At 38.8% G+C, this 18,671-nt stretch overlaps 1 protein-coding gene across 5 annotated transcripts in view; it reads right to left on the minus strand.

Annotated features, from left to right (window-relative positions):
- Positions 1-18,671, minus strand: part of SOX5 (SRY-box transcription factor 5) — a 657,473-nt gene that overhangs the window by 488,665 nt on the left and 150,137 nt on the right. For all 5 annotated transcript variants that reach the window (XM_035311618.1, XM_035311591.1, XM_035311614.1 and 2 more), the window contains one exon: positions 6,822-6,908. The gene's annotated coding sequence lies outside the window, so the exon portion shown is untranslated. The remainder of the gene's footprint in view (positions 1-6,821; positions 6,909-18,671) is intronic.

Genomic DNA, 18,671 nt, shown 5'->3' on the forward strand with positions numbered 1-18,671 from the left:
TTCAAACGGTAGAATTCAAAGTTCTTAAATCAAAAAGGTAAACCAGCTAGACAACAGCCAGATTTCATTGCAGTGCTGCCTGGGGAGATTCTGAGGAGCTACAAGGCCACTGGACAGACCTGTCTGCAGCCTTAGGGAGACAAAACTGCAATCATGCTCTTAGACCCACAACTGCGAATGGAGGGAGCACAGATTTTTCCTGTGAAAACCCAGAAAAGACTTGTATTCATGCTAGACAAGCTGTTTTGCCAAACTTGATTGCATCAGAAAACATCTTCAGCAACAGTATTCCTTAAAAAATTTGTTTTAACAAAAACTATATATTCCTGGTTTAAAACTGAAACTAAGAATACTGAAAACAAACAGGAAATTTCTTCTCCTTGTCTGATAGCCTGACTGCAACAAGCCAACTTTATGAAAAGATTTTCCATTAATTTTGCTAGTCTTTTCAATGCTTACCCAACTGAGACCAAAGCCACAAATTAATGAAGCAAACTTGTTCTAAACGAGAGTTTCAAAGTCATAAGACGTTAAAGGATTTTATTCAGAGCTTCACCTTCTTTGGATCTGGCTTAGTAGCTTCTGATTTACTGAAATAACAGAGTGCTTTGTATAAAGCCATGTGGAATATATTTATAGTGCAGAGAACCAGAAAAATCTTTCATAAGCATATGGATCACATTTTTGGCATTCTGTATCCTGCATCAGAAATAAGATTTGGCCATAGATCTGATCAGCAAACACTTCTTTGCCTTTCTCTATTGTGGTTATGACCAACCAATGCAAAAATTATCAGAGTTTTTCTGAACAGGGCCCAGTTCAGCTGTATGCTAAGTACTGACACTTATTAAATCCCTTCTGCATTTTAAATGATGATTTCAATGTCCCTCAAAGCCTTTTTTTTTTTTTTTTGTTTTAAATACTCAGTTGACAGCCAGATTTTACTGTTACATTATTAGTGAAAAGGTCTGCTAAATCACCTTTACATTGCACACAAGGCCAAACTTACCCAAAGGCCAGATATAATACAATGTGAGTATATTATTACAAATTCCCAAATGACTGGTGATAGCAGTTCCTTATGTAACTAAAAAAATTTTATTTTGCTTTGCTAATGCCAGATGTTTATTCTCACCTTCTTACATGACTGTGGTCTTCGGATATATGGGACATACATAAAGCAATCCTGACTGCGGTCAGTGAAGGCACCCTAGGAGAAAGCTGGCTGAACTTGCTGGTGATTTCAAGTCTTCAGTGAGATCTGCTGAAACAGTTTGGGGATTATGCCAGAAGCTACAGCATTAGCTCCGATTATTTCAAAAAGGTGAAGAACAAGAGGTGGTTAACATCCATGAGTGTGAATTCACGTGCTTTCTGCCGCCAACTTCTGTCACCAGAATTTTGATACACGGTTGGGAAGCCTTGCAAATTTGAAGAGCTGCTCACTGAGTTGTACTTTTACCAAATGGATTCAATTGCAAATCCATCCATTCCTCTAACTGTTAATGCCTGACCTCTGTTCTGCAGATATTCCCAAGTCATTCTGAGCCCACCTTTTCTCCTCTCTCCTCTTTACAGGTCACACTAACTAAAAAAGCAATTAACAAGAGTAAGGTGCATATGTGTGTTCAACCTTAAAAACACAAAAACAGCAATACCAGCAGAGATCTGATTTCTGTTCCAGTCTCTTCAATGAAGAGCGTTCAGGTGATGATTAACCAACAAGCTAAATGTCCAGCTGTGTTCTCAGCCCATTTTGAACGTTGGTTTTTTGTTGTTTGTTTTGGTTCTTTTTTTCTTTTTTTTTTCCCAAGGCAAGTTAAAGCCATAGATTAAAACACCCTCCTAAATGGGTTAAAAACACAGTTAAGTGACCATCTTTGAGGTCATTATAGCCATAATTAACATCTATATATACATCTACTTATATATATATTTATATATAAAACCCTCTGACAATCCTTCTCCAGAGGATTACTTCAACACTTTTGACTTCAGAGAGATTGAAACTGATTCTCCTAAGCAATCAGCTTTAGCCTAAATCAGAACTCATCTCTCAGCCAATTAGAAATGAGCTTTTTCAAAAACTTATACTTCCTAATAGTTATATGGGCCTTAATCCTCTTGGAAACAGTTTTAGGTCATTATTCCGGGAGTTATTAGGTTGGAAAACAGCTTCTAGGCAAATGATGCTATTCACAAACCTTTTACACCAGAAATAATGGTTGGATTATTTCTGCCTCAAAAGTAGTCTGGAGGTCTGATTTCTGATTTTTCTTTATTTCTTGAGTTCCTGAGAAAAGACACTGCTACTTGCTGTTAAATAAATAATAATAACGAACAATTTTAAGCATATGAGAGTAATTTTATAAGGAATATAATGACAGTAATGAGACCAAATCTGGATTTTAAAACATTATTTTTGACTTCCACTTATCTCCTGATTTCCATTTCTCTTGCATTCTCCAATGGCACCTGAATGCTTTGGTGTTTTCCCAAAATACCAGTTTCAAAGGCCTTTCAAAGATCCTCAATTTCTTTCCCTTGTGTCTTTTAAAGTGGTGTTCCTTTTCCACAGCCATTAGGGTCTCACAGCGATAGATAACAATAAAAAAAAAAGCATGCTGAAATCTGTTCCTTGCACAGCAGTTGAGAGAAGGGTGACCACACATCTTTGCCACTGGGAATATCTTTGTTTCCAGGACCTTTGAGAGTGGTTGCCGTCCCCATCAAAATTTAGGCTTTGTCTTCAGCTGCCAGGGCTCTGCAGAGTAAACTGCCCAATGACTCTGTGGTCAGCAGAGCAGACAGAGCAAGGACCAGGCAAAATATTAATGTATTTTCAAATCCAAGAATTATCCATTCCATTTCTGACTTTCTACCCTTGAACACAGGAAGTAAATGGGAAATGGATAATTCTTACCTCCCCCACTCCAGTTTCCTTTTTCTCTTTCAAAAAAAATTACCATAATGTTACACATGAATTTTCAGTAACAAAAGACAGATGTTTAAAAACATCATTAACAAAAGAAGCCAACCTTTTTGTCATATAGCTTTTACTTCATCTCTCAACTGCCCCAACACTTGCACATATGACAAAAATAAATAAATCACCACAAACCTAGATCAAGCCGACTTTGTAATCCTGATACCAGTACTATCATTGTGTGAGTCTAGATCTTGTGCATGCACCTAGTAGGGACTGTGGAGTCAGCACAAGCCCAAAATAGCCCCAGCAGCCTGAATCTTACAGCATTATGTGCACTTCTAACAAGTCCCTCTACATCCCCTCTCCCTGGTTTTTAGCAATGGTGGAGTATACATTGACACCATGAGAGTCTAGACCAAAAGCCGCAATATTCCTGCTTCTTAAAAACAGCTTTAAATATGATTAAAAAACCCTCTAGATCTACAGTAAATTATTTTTTTTTTGGAAAAAAAAAAGCATATGCTCCCCTGAAAAGTTGACCAGTCTTCCATTTTGTAGTGAAAGTCACATGTAGAACAAAAAAAAAAAAAAAAAAAAAAAAAAAAAAAAAAGAACTAGTCCCTACACATTAATTGGTGTTACACTAAATACTGTTTTATTTGTGCAGGATTTCAAATACTGAAATCCCAATGGCAATTTTGGAACATAACGACAAACATAACAACCTCAGGATTTAGCCCCTGTCACTTTTACTTATAGTTGTATACACAAGTCAAATACCCACAATCTTCCTTTTCTCAAAGAAAATAATTGAATTAAAAACTTAGGAGCTTGCTTGCTGTAAACCAACTGCTAGTAAATTAACGTCCATTAATTCTTACCCTGAAGATGACAATTCTATTCTTTGCAGAACAAAGGAGTCATAGTGTGAGGTAAAAACTTCAGTATCACAAAAACTGCAGCACAAGTAAAAAGCAGCAGAATCTCTTACCAAATGCTTCACTGAGGAAGTGATATCACAGAATCCGGCGGCCAAAGGATTCTGTGCTATCACTTTCTAAAGTATATTAAAAATGTATTAATTTGCCTAGGCAGCAACTTCATCATCATTGCTTAGGAAAAATCCAAAAACCTACAGGAAAGGCCTTCTGAGGTAGTCAAAAGTTAAAGAGATGTAACATAATTTAAAAGATAAAAGAAAAAGAATTGTTGCTTTTGTTCTCCTTAGTTATATTAGGAATTAAAGAAAAAAACGTAATAAGGTATCCCAGCAGTTCAAATCTTCTAATTTATGTTAGAATGGATTATTACTTAGACAATCTGACCCTGGGCAAAACTTCCTCAGTTGAGAAGATTTACAATCTAATTATGCAGGAAGTTCTGCTGAGACAGTTTGGGTGCAATGGTCTTCTGTTACATTAAGCTTAGCTAAAATTGCTGCTTCCTTGCTTGCTTGGTGTTCCAAGTACTCATATGAAAACAGAAAATCTTTCATTCGCATCCTTTATTTCCCTTTAGTTTTTCTCACCATTACTGCACGCAGAAGCACTCATTCTCAAATGCAAATAGCAGCGATGGGCTTAGGTTGTTAACGGCAAGCTACAAGTTGCTTTTCAGGCTTTTGCTTTGGCCCCCATTTAGTGAACTGACTTTTAAAAAGACCATCAAAGTGTTTTTCATAATTTTTACAATGATAGTTGCTGGGTTATTTCTTACATCCCTTACTGCAAATGCCCCTGTAGAAAGCCTGAAGCGTAGATCTGTTTCTGTACACATTCTTTTTCATCCTGCACACACAAAACTCATTTATTTTTGTAGGGTGGCTCAGAGACATTTTGCTGTTGTCTCAGACATCTGAATATTTTTAGCAATTTCATTAGATCGAAAAAAAGAAATAAATCTCAAAACGTACAAAATTAGTGAGAGATTTACAAGCCTGCAGAGAAGGCAGAAAACTTGGGTCTAACAGATAATCCAAAGTATCTTTTACCCTAGATATATGACAGTGTACTGATATATTTGAATATACAGACATCCTATATTAACATAGCCGGAGAAATCTGTGCCCTTTTTTCTTTACAGTAAGTGTTTTGATTTCAAGAGGTCAACGGATCATGTCATGGCCTTCAGTCTTGATAATTATCATGTGTAGTAATGCACATTTTCATCTACAGGTGGCAGACCTTTTAAGATCATCTTCAATCAAATTCATTATATTTTTTTTGTTGATACCACCACCTACATTAAAAAGAATCTGCAGCATCAAGTTCTAATTAATTCCATTCAGTTTAGAGGACATATTTGTCAACAAAGTGGCTCATTCTCAAAGGCTGGTGACCCCTCTCAGAATGAAAGCCTGAAAAAAAAAAGTCATTTGCCCAGTACAACATGGAAAGCTTATATTATTTTAAATCATTCAGCAACTCAGCAAAGAATTTCATCTTTCTCTAAAGTAGAAGTTTCACTTCCTTGATTACTAAGCACTGGTTGGTAAATTAGTGATTTCTTCTTTGATAAGCTTACTTAGAAGAGGAAGAAATACAAGAACGTCACAGCTGACTTCTGACAGAAAAGAGGAAAGTGAATCATATTTTTTTTGCATCTAAATCAATCACGTTAAAAAACCTTGACTTATATTGTCATCTGAAATGTGTCTAAAGCATCACTACAAAGCAGAAAAACCTGATTTACATCAATATATTATCAGTTAATCTCATAACCCTGCATTCAGACTTGATTAGAAGTTTTCTCCTGATAAGAACCATGGAATAGTCATCTGCATGGGGACAAAATCATAATGAAATCCAGAAGCTGGCCTAGGGTTTCATCTGAGAGTTGGCCCTAAGCCCTCAGTGAAACTGGTCATGGCTACCTGCTGCCCTCCATACCTTTTCTTTTATCTCCACCCATGAAGACCAGACATAAGTGCTATCTGTCACTGTGTCTGTATTTGTCAGTATATTTGTATATGTCTGATGTGGTAGCATTTTCCACTCCCCTTCTGCAAAGGCACAAATTATACCAGAATCCTTGACTGAGAGGAACCTGGTCAAGCTAGGTAAAGCCTAACCTTAGGGTAATCTCCTGGCACTCGGAAGCATTTGACATGTTCCACTCTTCCCAAAGTTCACAATAGGAAGATAAAGAACAATAGCAATCAAAATAAAAACACCTTAAGAAGGTACTTAGCTTTGAATCCATAATTCTGCAAATATTTACTATTCATGGCAGCCAGATTAATCATGGACTACTATGGGATCAGCGCAATGCACTAACTGTGGAATTACCTATAGCTGAGTCTCCTGTCAGGCCCAAAATAACATTTATCTGAATTGCTCTCCCTCCACCCACTCTCCTTAACTGTAAAGTATTTCATTTTATAAAGTGCTCGTAAAAAATTATTACGTAGGATATGTCTACTTACACATCAATACTAATAAAATATTGCATGTATATCTAGAAGTTTATAATAATTCAGGGAAAAATTCTTTATCTTGCCAGTAAATTTCTAAAGAAACAAACAAACAAAAAACACCCCCCCCTCCCCCAGCCATTCTTTCAAAATTATATTTTGGGAGGTTTTGAATACATTGAAATAGAACTGCAAAACTGCTTCAATGAGTAACAGACAGTACAAATAAACTTAAAACATCTATGCGGGAAATACACTTCCTGAAGAATATCCTTTTTTACTTGCTGATCTGCCCACTCCTCCCCCTCCTCCCCAGCCCAAAAGAGTGGGTGAGAAAAATTGTGTACACTAATGTCTTTTGTGGTAACCTAGTAACCTTCTCCTTTTTCTCCACAACCTCTTCTTTCACACCACACTCTTCCATATTGCTAGCCCTCCAAAGTAATTGCAGTATGTCTTTACACGGTTTTGTTTTCCTACCCAATGCAGAGGAGTTGGGGTTATTTTCAATCTTTGGAAGCTTGTAAACAGGATCAAACAGGAACCCGGTCATCGGCAAGAGGAAGGCTAGAAAAATAAAAGCAAATGCATATCAACAATTTTATTTTAAAAAGAAAATGCATCCAAAACATGAAACAAAGCCCTGGGCTCTGCTAGACATCCCCCTCCCCATCACTTTTCGTTTAGTTCATGAACTCCTTTTTGCAGAACAGAGGCTGGTGTAAATTAATGTGTGACCCAAAATATATCACATGTAAAAGCTGCCATAGAAATATGTAATAGGAAAAAAAAAAAAAAAAGAGAGAAAGAAATAAAAGAAAAATAGACATTATTAGAACTAAAGTGGCACCTCTTATGATAAATCAATATGAAGCTCAAACCAGAAGAAAGATAGCACTGCATACTCCTGTTTCTCTTGAGTGTTTAAACAGCTAACTTACACTCATTGATTCCGTTTCTTCTATCTCCAGTATAACGTGCTTGTGTGATTAGACTGCTTAGCATGGTTAGTGGTGCAAGGACGGGACTGGGAGCAAGCAGCCTTCTGCATCTGCCTCTGCTTTCAGCTGTTACCCTGTGACTAGGGGTTATTCATGCACTCGCCCTGGGACTTAGACTCCTGCGTCCAGAATCTCCAAGTGGCACCTGAGTTTTGGGGAGGCATCTCCGAGACAGCAAGCCCTAAACTTCAACTAAAGCTGGACAGTGTGACTTCCCAAACCCCACCTCATTCTGCATGGTTCAGGAGTGTGATGCACCCCAGATCCAGGCACTTGCTGTAGTTGGGGCTGCTGTTGTTTTATTCCCAACTTGTTGAAGAGGGGAGAAAGGACACAGACCTATTGCAGAGGAGGGAGATGTTTTGAGGCTGAGATGCACATGTGGGCTTAATCCCCCCTGCAGAGGCCCATGACACAGTTGCATGGAAGAGTGCAGCGGGACTGGTTGAGCCATGTGGCCCTGCCTAGCCATAGGCTCCCCAGTACTGTGCCTCAGTTTACCTAGTTGTAAAATACGGAAAATAGGCTTTATATGACTCCCAAGTGCACGTCAGAGCAGTGGTTTGAACACACAAAATATTCATACTACCATTATTTAACTGGATCACGTAAAGACAGTTGCATGAGTCTGTGATCATCCTTGAGATCCTAATGTGCCAAGTTCACGCAAGCCAAAGTTCACACCATTTCAGGTGGCCAGTGGTGGACAGGTTTTGCATCCCTAAGCTGTGTCATGGTTTTTGATTAATATCAGTCTAGTCTAACCAAAATAGTTCATTTGGAATAGAAAACAAGTGTTTATATTTACTCATCAACACAGAACACATTGCAAAACCCACAACCAAATTCTGCAGTCAGTAACCTCAACGCATAAAACCGAGCACTTTCTCTACAGGTTTAACTGAATGCAACTACTTTGCCAACCCTACAGCTCTGACAGCATTCAGGGAAAACAAGAGGCACCAAAAGCAGGTTGGTGGGCGAGGTTTCAAAAGACAGCCATTCCTGGTTCAATACTGAGCTCTGCATGCAGGCAAGCCTTGTTAGGACAAACCTCCATTTCCTATTTTGCTTTTCAGCAGTCAAATGAGCAAGCAGAAATGTGTTCTCTATATTTTACACAGAAGTTTACTCAAACATGAAGTTTTGCTCTTAGCAAGATAAATACCTCTATAGGCTTTTCCAATAAATCATGTCAAAGAAGGGGGAAAACAGTTGGTCTTCCGTGAGGGAAAGCCAGCAAAATTTCCTTAAAAAGGAAAGATCTGCAGGATCCACCAGACTACTTGGTTAACTACATCCCAGAAAAACAGAATATATAAATTGCTTGACTCTACCATCAGGTTCGTTATCTATGTAAATGTTCATCAACTAATTAGCACAACATAAAATTTGTCCTTCATCTTCCTACACTAACATGTTATTCATACAACTGACACATGCCCAGAGCTGAAGAAGGAACAAGCCCCAGTCCGCTCATTCCTACATAGGATCAGATCCCAGGACAATCACAGGAAGATCAGACCCGTAGCCCTTCACAGTAAACAAATATTCCCCTACATACTTTTGTCTTTGCCAGCAGCCTAGAACAGGCAGTGATGCCCCATGTCTTCTTCACATAAGCAGAATTACAAAGAAAAAGTAACAGTCATTTTACTCATTCTTGTGTCTTTGACTAAAAACTTTGATCACTGATATTTGCTCATCCTTGTCTTGTCTCTGACTTATCTCCTCCCTCAAGCAACTCCTCTTTAGAAAACTTTTGTGACTGTCCATAAACCTAGATATTTTTACAATTTTGAAGAAGCCTTGCTTTCTGTTTCCCTGTACTTAGCACAGGCTCTTCCACAAGTAGGCCAAAGCACATGAGCAGTTACAGATATGAGAAAAATCAGGGAATAAAAACAACCACCACCACCACAACTGTGAAAATAGTAGTAATATCCTGAGCTAGAATCTCAGATAGAGCCTGGTTAATTTACAACAGTGTGGGCCCACAATTTATTCCCATACAATACACTTCAAAATATTCTACTCGTTAATTTTATCTACATAAATCTTTCTACTTAGTGTCAAATAGCATACTTCAAAAGTCTTTTTTTAATGATTGTTTGAAAATAAAAAAGTAAAACTTAGGCTAATGACTGGCTGTGAGTTTTGATGTACAGACAGAATTTCTTCAGGAGTAGAGCTGGGGCTATCCGTATGAGAAAGGAGCCTTTGGAAAAAAAAAATACTTGGAATAGGCAAAGCTTTAAGTAAAGTTAAAAATATGTATATAAAGGTAAAAATACCATATAATTATAGCTGTTATTAATGAAAATATAAGGCAATCCCAAATGCTTAAAAAGATCTCATAAACTTTGGTTCTTGGTTATGGTTCTGAGAGGAGTGACAGGACTAAAAAAAAAAACAAAAACAAAAAAAACAAAAAAAAAAAAAAAAAAAACTAGATCCTACTCTGTAATTAAATTTCCTTGCACCTTGTCTGTGACCTTATCAGTCATTTCATAGGATGCACCCAAACAAATTCATACTTTTAGCTTTTCTTTCACCTTCTCTCCTTTTCCATAACATGCCCTACAGTACTTTTTTTTTTTCCTCTTTTTAATATTTTTTATAGTGCAACATGGATTGGAGCCCATTATTTGGGATGAGAAGGGCAGCATTCCAGAAAGAGGTGAGAGCTCTATGCACAGGAATTAAGTGCAGAGAGAAACACAAAAGAACTGTCCTGATACACAAGGAAACATTGGTATGAAGTCTCAAACAGTAGCACATATTCTTAACAAAGCCTTTTACCACATTATTATAGTATTCTGTATTACGTACTCTATTATATATATCCTATACTATGTTTTATGATCCATATGATTTATCACTAGTTTTTATTATTAAAAACAAACAACTGCAAAACAGCAACAACAAAAACTCTTCCTGAGCTTTGACAGCAGTGAAAATGAGAGTGACACAGCCTCCAGGACAGAAGTCCTGCCTCTGACCACAACCTCCACATCGTCAGCCCCACACGGTCCCTTCTGCCAGAGGTTTCCACTGATGCAGTTGGCAGATTTCTTCATCCCGTTCACTCCTTTGCCACTTTACTGAGGCTGCCAGGAAGATGCCACTCAGTGCCATTATTGTGGTAGTTTTTCTGGAAGGATGACATCAGCTTGTGGCAGGTTTTAGGAAGCAAAGAGAGCAAAGTCTCATGATGCCTCTGATCTGCCCTTCTCCAGCACAGAACAACGTTGGGATATCCTGTAAGCCCAAGGGAGAGGGGTGGGCAGAGGCCTGTCTCTAGTTCCTGAAGGTGAGCAGTCCCACTGTGGTAACGGGTCAGATTTCATCTCACCTAGCCTTACCTGCATAGAGAGCCCAGTTATCATCATCTAACATCGCCTTTCAAAAGTAAAATACTCCCAGCACAAACATCTACTGGATATTTCCTGGGGATAGAAACTGAACGCCCAGTCTATGATGCACCAAAAACATGACCATTTACGGTTACTGTGACTCACATCTCTCCATATTTCACCTGTGGGGTAAATAAAGCTGCTTCCAGTTATGCACGGTGCAGTGCACTATGCAGAACAGCATGAGAGAGAAACATGGGGTTTTCAGCGTGTACTTTCATTTTCACATGAATTTCCTGAGGCTTATGGCTGTTAGTTTTGAGACTCTTCGAGTCTTAAGCCTGCCTATTAAGGTTGAGGTGAATTAGTGGAGAAGCATCAAGACTGTTTTGCTACATCTCCTGAGCAACCATTCTGCCTATGAAGTCTTCAGTGTCTTGAGGTATCATCTTGCAAATTCTTATCCACCCTTCAAAAACTGTACAAAGATGAGGAAAAAAAACCCTGTTTTTGAAAACATGTTGTCTTCTGAAACAACCCTACCTTCTACTTCCAGATCATGAAGTGAGCTCATTTCAGGAGCCAAAATAAGATTGGGCCTTCCAGAATATTGCTTATGGTGGCGTGAACTAGGGAGAATCACATGCTGGCTTCAGTCATTTTACCCACTCCAACCCCAAACAGTCAAAACAGGTTTAAACAGAGTGGGTTTGGGGGTTTTGTTTTATTATCTTTAAGTCACATTTCTGCTAGAAAAATACCACCAGCAGGCTTGTGCAAGAGTACCTCATCAGTATCTACTACCTCTTCATAAGGCTGAGGAATGAGATAGGTCTGGAGGAGTTGTGGGTTTTTTGGTGGTGGTGGTTTTTTGTTTGTTTTGTTTTTTGTTGTTGTTGTTTTTTAAATCTATTTGCCAACCAGAGTCATTTATCCCCTGTTAGATAAAGTATAATAGACTATACCGAAAGGGTCACTGGCCTTCCATTTAATGATATTGCCGGCACCAATCTACATTTTCCTGACAGTGTCCCTCAACACAGAATAAATGGCTGATCTCTTCACAATAACAGCTGATTTCTATTTATTAAGCTAAAAAGGTCACCATTTTCTACGGCTGGGCCGCCCTGCGCTATTGATAATTTTATGCATAAACAAATGGCAAATTTGTGCCACATAAATATGCATTAGCAATTACTTTTTCCTCGGGCAACGCTCGCCGCATGCAAATGTGTCCCTCACAGGGCCTGGTGGCTTTTGTTTTAGCTCTTGAACAGCTAAACAAAAGAGCACAATAAACAGTTTTAAAATTGCCAATCAATAGGAGATGCAAATGCAAAGGTAAATGGCAAGAAACTTGCCCAAACAAATAAAAACTAAACCAAAAAAGCAAGACTAAAATATCATAAGAGAAAAAAATAGCGAATAAAAATCAATAGGAAGGGCTACCTCTTCCCTGCCTACACTCATAGCTTCAACTCTGTATTTTATTTCTTTTCCTTTTGGTTTAAAGATGGCTAAGGTACTCTTCACTCTGCAACAGTCAGGCTGCTACTACTACAGACCCAGACGGGACTGCACACAATGCGGTAGGTTGAGCAGAACATTAAGCAGGACCCACACACGTATCCAAGGGACGGAGGTAAAAGAAAAAGTATTTCTGAAGAAAGTCAGAATGGACTTGGTTTAGCTTTGTGGTTTCACACTTCCATCCAAGATTTTTTTTTTTGAAAGTGACAAGCGAAGAAATAATAATAATAAAAAAAAGCTTAACACCCTCTGTAAATGTTGACTGAGGATTTTATTACTGAAATGCCCAGAAAATATCAACTTATCTGTGCCTACATACAAATGTCTGTAGTAGCAGCCTAATAAATGTTGTCACTTGAGAAAGTTGAGCTACATATAATTCCCTTCACCCCTAGGACAGAAAGTGTGGTTTTTCCTTGTCTTATCCTTGGACTACTCATTTCAGACAGCAAACCATAGCTGTATATAAGATTCAGGATAACGGAAAATTCAGAACCAGACACTAAAATTAGTATGAACAAGGAAATCAAATCTGACAATTTTAGGATAACTGATGATTACTTTGAATTTTCCCCTTCAACAGAGAAGCTCCAGTACTTTAGAGAACTGAGCATGACACATACCGTGATTATTACTGTTTGTAGACAGGCTATTACGCGTAGACAAAGAATCCAGTTCAGTAATTCAGTAACACCACATTGTGTGCAAACACACACTAAGGCCAGCTGCTTGACCCATCGAAGCAACCCGCTTTCTTTTTACACAACTTTCTGAGGCATTGACTCTGTTTTCTTGACCAGGATTGAGAAGGAAAGAGCGGCATGAAATAAAGCAGGCAAAGTTGCATGTTATTCTACAAATGTTTATGGAAAAAGACATACTTAAAACATGTGGGTTTATCTTTCAGTAAAAAATAACACCTTACATTAGGACATCTGATTCTGATAGAAACTGATACAGGTCAGAGCAACCGTAGTACTAGTGGTTGGTTTTTAACCATTCTCATCCCAAGAACAAGCTCTCCTACATATGCCCAACTATGGGAAAAACTACATCAAGTACATGATGAAGTATGTCCTCTCAAAGCAAAAGTCATCGTTTTAGGCTTTTAGCCAACAGCACCCTGACACCAGCAGCAAATTTCAGCCAGAAATCCACATTTTTCTGTTTCTCTAAATTACAATTGATAATTATTACAGCACGGTAAACTGATGTATATAGAACTCCTCTGATACTATCAACCTTTTTCTGCTCTGCTTTTTTTGTTTGTTTGTTTTTTCATTAACTTACATAAAAAAATGCTTATTGATAGCAACTCCTGCTTTGGGTATGCCATGTACTTACCCAACAATTTCTTATGCTTAAAAGACAGCAACCCCAGCTAAAACACGGCTGCACTCAGCTACCAGCCTTGGACCTGCTGTGCAGCTGCTACTCAAACATGCCCACGCAGTCGGGGGGTATCCAACAACATGTATAGGCCACACATCCCAAAGACTTCAGAAATAACACATCACAGAAATTTGCATATCTTTTTGTAAAGTTAAATGTGATTGAAAGACCCACGATTACATATAAAGTTCTCCTAAGGTCGACAACAGAGTAAAGAAAGGCATGATCAGGTATGCTAAAGCAATATCAAATAAATTGTTTAAATGTCACTGCAAAGGTAGTTCTCACGGATGTCTTTGTGGCCAGTCTACTGCCATTAACATAGTTAGAAAATCTGTAATAGGAAGAAAATTATTACTACATAAAATATTACTGCACAGAGATGCTGCTACGGAATAGAAATGAAAAGATGTAGCTCAGTCTGTTAATGCATATCCCATGTGTGAATATGATGAATAGTAGAGAATGAAATGGCTGTTAAATCTCTGTTAACAGGTGTGTTTTAAATTGTATAGATGGATCTTTCTGTATTGGTACCATATCTAAAACTCTGATAGGGCTACTCATGTTAATCCCCAAACCCAGCATTATCAGAACAAAACCTCCAGAGAAGATAACAAGAGATGGCCATTTTCTGTACCAGTGGGTGGAGTTGTTTCTGTGAGAAGCATGTAGCTCAGGAGGATAAGATGGGTATAGAGAAGAAATTATTTTTGTCAAGTTCAAGCCCTCTTCCTCTCTTTGAGTGAGCTCAGCTTCTACTCTTCTAAGTCCCATTTGCAATAAGAAAATTTTTGCCTCTAATGTCTAAATTGTCTAATTTAAAAAAAAAAAAAAAAGAAGAAGAAGAAGAAAGAAATAAGCAGTTACAATTGCAATCTTCATAGAAGGATGCTTTTAATATCAGGGATTTCATTTTTTCTCTCTGTTTTATTTACAGTCTTCCTAGAAAGCTTTAAAGCTAAAAACTTTCTGATAAAAGTATCCTATTTCTTATATGATTCCAAATGCAAGAATGACTTTCTTTAAGAACTTTAATACTGCACAGAGCTGTCATTGATACCACTGTCATTTATATATATATATATATATATATTTTACATGCTATACACTTGAAAAAAGCCAGGTGATGATAATACAGATGCTGGCATATCTGTATGGTTGGCTTTTAGAGTGAATCACACCTCAATTTTTTCCTTCATGCAACAGATAATATATTAGATCATTACACATGTGCACACATACTAACCTATGAGTACTCTCAAATAAAAGTCCTAGGCATTACTAATAAATCCCACCTTTCTCCCCATCCAGACTAAGTATTAATGCTTCAAGCTGCATTCTTTTAATACAGCTACACTCCTCCTCTTTGATTCTCCATTCTTCTCCTTTCACTTGATTGCTTTCAGTTGTTTTGAATTGGGAGACATCAAAAACTGTCAACAGGAATTTAGTATGAATTAGTATCAGAAAATTAGTGTTTTTCTTAATTAAAGAAAATATGATGTTTTTGTTTTCTCCATCTCCTCCTTCCTCCCCTCCCCTGCTAACAATAACCAAAACTTGTCTCTGCAATCAATCTAGCATCTGAAAAGCAAGCTGGATTTCTTCTTTCTTCTGAATTTTCACCACCAGTAATAACTCAATGATTAAGACTCAGCTGACAGTTCTCGTGCCACAGAAGCTGAGAAAAGTCCAGCTCGCTCCCTCAGCAGTTGCTGAATTGGTCCTGGAGCATGGGGGGGGGGGGGGGGGGGCGGGGAATTGGTGGGAAGGGACAACTTTCATCACTCAGATAAAAGGAAATGCTCCCTTTTCAAAGCTACAAAAGCACCGACCGTGGGCAACTACAGACTCTTAGCAGATAACAGATTTAAGTATTCCACTCAAAACAGTAGGAAAAATTCTGAAGGTTTCCATATGAACCCAGCAGAACTGACCAAATGTATCCATCTGTTTGCTTTCATATAAGCAATATGTATGCTGCCAGTATTGGACCTCTTCTAGGGCAGGGCCCTGGGACTTAAATTACATCTGCCACTTCCCTGGTTTACAGCAGCCTCATCAGCAAAGCATGAATTTTTTTTAAAGCCTCAAAATAGCATCCTGAGGAAACACATGAAAATGACTATTTCTACATTTCCTCCCTTTCCTACCTGATGATTTTGCCTCAGTACCTAATATTAATATCAAATGTGATGTTCTGAGCTGAGAAACATGGAAGCACTTCAAGAAAGCCTTTTAGTGTCTCATTTCCATCTCCATAGCTCAGAAGGGACTATTTCATAAGCAAATTTGAACACCTTCAAGCAACTCATAATGAGAGTGTCCAGAATCAAATTAGTTACCTTGCCTCTATTAAAACTGGCAAAGAAGCAAATCCTCATCCCCCCTCACAGTATATTATCACCATTACAACAGGCTGACTAGAATCTCCACATATGGCTGTATCTCCCATCCCCCGAATTTGTATTATAGTATTTTAATATGAATTATTTTTGAAAATTGGTAAAATTGGTATCATTGATAATGGTGTTACAGTTTTGCTTATTTCAGCTGGTTTTTGTTTTGTTTTGTTTTGTTTTTCAGATGCAACCATGAAAATCTGCTTTCTTGAATGCAAAGTAGTATTTCTTACTTCAGTAACCATGCTGCATACACCCAGTCCGCCCAGGCAGCTCTGTAATAAAAGGCAAAAGTAACATTTGGAGTAATACATTAAATCTCTGATTGTCCTCTGAAGAGGACAGAGTTCTTGCAGCCCGTGCTGTAAAAGCCCTGTTACAGAGTTTGCATTTCTCCCCAAATACTTGTTCTAAGTATCAGCAGGAAGCACACTACTACTGGGCAAGCCTTGACCTCCGCTTTGCCAGAAACGCCCCACTCCTAATTGGAGATAGCCTAATACCACATACATTTTTTATATAATAAAATAAATGCAGCAGCTAGTACCACCACAACAGTGAGTATACAAATCAAAAACAGAATTCTAGTGCCTAAATGCAGTACTGTTCATGACCTGAGCCACATGCCTTTTCCTAGGATGCCCTGGCATAAACCAGTGATTCAGCTTAAAATGCTGTTCATTGTCCTTGAAATCTGTCTCAGGAGTGTGACAGTTTTGTGATTTGTCCTTTGCTACCAACCACCTGAATGTTACATCTGTGGAAGGTGGGGCTTTCAGTTTGCACACATGCAGAAAAGATCTGCTGAAAATCAGTGTAACAGAGTGACCAGCCTGTTAATTGGGCACACTACATCCACCTCTGCCATGCTAACCAACCTGTTACCCCCACAGGGCTTCACAAACCTTCCCTCTGGTGGCTCTTGTGGGTCAGCAGAAAGCTCTCAGGTGTTAGCACTTGACAGTACTAGAAGGAGAAACCTCACACCCTGTCGTTTTCTTCCTTACCTGAAGGAGAGGAGCTCTGAGGAGAAGGACCTAGGGTTCCTCGTGGACAACAGGTTGACTATGAGCCAGCAGCGTGCCCTGGTGGTCAAGAAGGCCAATGGGATCTTGGCGTGCATTAAAGGAGTGTGGCCAGCAGGTCAAGGGAGGTAATCCTCCCCCTCTACTCTGCCCTGGTCAGGCCTCACCTGGAGTACTGTGTCCAGGTCTGGGCTCCCCGGTACAAAAAACACAGGGATCTCCTGGAGAGAGTCCCGTGGAGGGCCACAAAGATGATACGGGGCCTGGAGCATCTTCTGTATGAGGAAAGGCTGAGAGACCTGGGTTTGTTCAGCCTTGAGAAAAGAAGACTGAGAGGGAATCTTATTAATGTTTAATAATTATTGTTTATAAATACCTTAAGCGTGGAAGACAGAGAGATTTGGCCAACCTCTTCTCAGTGGTCTGCGGAGATAGGACAAGGGGCAATGGCCACAAAATGGATCTCAGTAAGTTCCGCACCGACATGTGAAAGAACTTCTTCATAGTGAGGGTGACAGAGCACTGGAACAGGCTGCCCAGGGAGGTTGTACAGTCTCCTTCTCTGGAGATACTCAAGAACTGTCTGGACGCCTACCTGGGCAACCTGCTCTAGGGAACCTGCTTTGGCAGGGGGGTTGGACCCAAGGATCTTGAGGTCCCTTCCAACCCCTACAAATCTGTGATTCTGTGAAATAGTAAAGACAGACAAAGCAACTTAATGAAAATACCTAAAACACAAAAATGGAGCACTGGGGAGGGAGGGAGGGTGGGGGGGGGGGTAGGTAAGAGCAATGGGGCCAGCAGAAGCTGACGATCAAGAATCAAGAATCACAAATGAAGATGAATAAGTAAAAAAAAAAAAAAAATTGAGTGCATGGCAGAATGTGGCTACCCTCACAGTCTGGGGTACATGCTGGACTTCTGACCAACACAACCCATCCTCTGCTGCCCCTAGGTACTAGCAAGTAACAGCCTACTACAAGCAAGTACTCTGCTGGCCCAAGTGGTGGTGCCCTCTATTGAAAATCTCTAAGTAACCCCCTGTAATAACTTAAAGGAAAGGGCAGCAGAGCTCCACATGGTATTTTTATTTCTCAGTTTTACATTACAAAACACATTCTTGTTAAAAAAGGCTGAATAAAAGTGAGCATTCAACAGTTGCAAAATACTAGACTTAAGATTGTACAATAATTCCTAATTTAGCCATTAAAAGCATGAGCTTTCGGTCTTTGTGCATATGCATTGCGATGCTCTCTAATTACATGATCACATTCCAATTTTTTCTAGAAGGATATCACCCAAGAAAGGCCAGCTCTGGGAATGAACATGAGTTGCATACTTAAAAACAAAGTTGCCTGCTGGACCATTAACTCATTCTTTTTAAGTACTGGGATGTGAGTATTGAATAAGGAAGAGATTTGCAAGCTCAACATGGACAGTTTGGAGGAATCCTAAGTCTGTGCAGGAAACCCTTATCCAGCCATGCCCCACTTTCTAACCCAATAAACCTGAATATTATGTGTAGACGCTGTATTTTGCAGTCAATTGTTGCTATATTTTATAGATACAGACAGCTGCAATAAAGTGAAAAAAAAAAAAAAAAAAAAAAAAAAAAAAAAAA

The sequence above is a fragment of the Oxyura jamaicensis genome, chromosome 1 (assembly GCF_011077185.1).
Source record: "Oxyura jamaicensis isolate SHBP4307 breed ruddy duck chromosome 1, BPBGC_Ojam_1.0, whole genome shotgun sequence".
NCBI classification, from domain to species: Eukaryota; Metazoa; Chordata; class Aves; order Anseriformes; family Anatidae; genus Oxyura; species Oxyura jamaicensis.